A 921-nucleotide genomic window follows, 5' to 3' on the forward strand; every position below is an offset into this window, starting at 1 on the left:
CTGTTGTCCCGACCTCTGAAGCATTTTGCAGCAGGTTAGTGTATTGTTAACCCTCTAACAGGGCAGCCTGGGCAATGCTAAGTATAGCCCGGGGAAATTGGGAGGGAAAAATAACTTCTATTTTAATTGGATGCTTTGAATGTTGTTTTGATTTTAGCCAAACTGTTCTGGTTAAATTGTCTCACCTAGTCTGAGTCACCAACTTTTCTTTCAATGCAGTAATGGGGAAAGAGTCATTTCTAGTTTGCTATTCTCAGTTTTGTATTTTCTTGCAATAGGGTTTTCCTTAAATCTATACACGTAACTGAGTGGTGGGTTAATCAGTCAGCTGACTGGCTGGAGTCTGCCTGGATTCCAACTGAAGATTCCTACAAGCGAGTGGAGGGAAGATGTTGTTTTAGACTCAGCAGACTGTCTAGATTTGGTGATCAAAGACTCTAACTGAGACTTAGATGAACAAAACCTAAACTTTGGGGAACTCTCAGTTTCTTCTCACTGTATTTCTGTGGGGACTGAACTGTTCAGATTTTAATTTGTTTTCTTTACTTATGTTTATGTATAACTGTGAAGGTAATGTCTGGGGATTATTAAATAGCCATCTCATGCTGTAAAAATTAGATTATTATTTGTTTCTTTATCTTAAGATTTTATAAAGTTATTTAATTAAATGCATTTCTTTAGTTCCTTTTGGGACTTGACTGTGGGGAGGTTGACCCTGTGCAATCCTTGCTGAGAAACCTTAGAGACCGAACTGTGGGTCTCCAGCTACTTTCTATGGGAGTTGGGTTTTTTGAAGGCACTGGAGATGGGACATGAAGTGAACTCTAGCCCACCCAAAGGTTACACAAATGTTGCCGGCAGAGAGGGCCCGAGGGGGCAACAGCGGGGTTCGTTGCCCGGTGTGCTTCGCGCCAATGAACA

The sequence above is a fragment of the Terrapene carolina genome, unplaced genomic scaffold, assembly GCF_002925995.2.
Source record: "Terrapene carolina triunguis isolate 2854851 unplaced genomic scaffold, T_m_triunguis-2.0 Scaffold10168, whole genome shotgun sequence".
NCBI lineage: Eukaryota > Metazoa > Chordata > Testudines > Emydidae > Terrapene > Terrapene triunguis.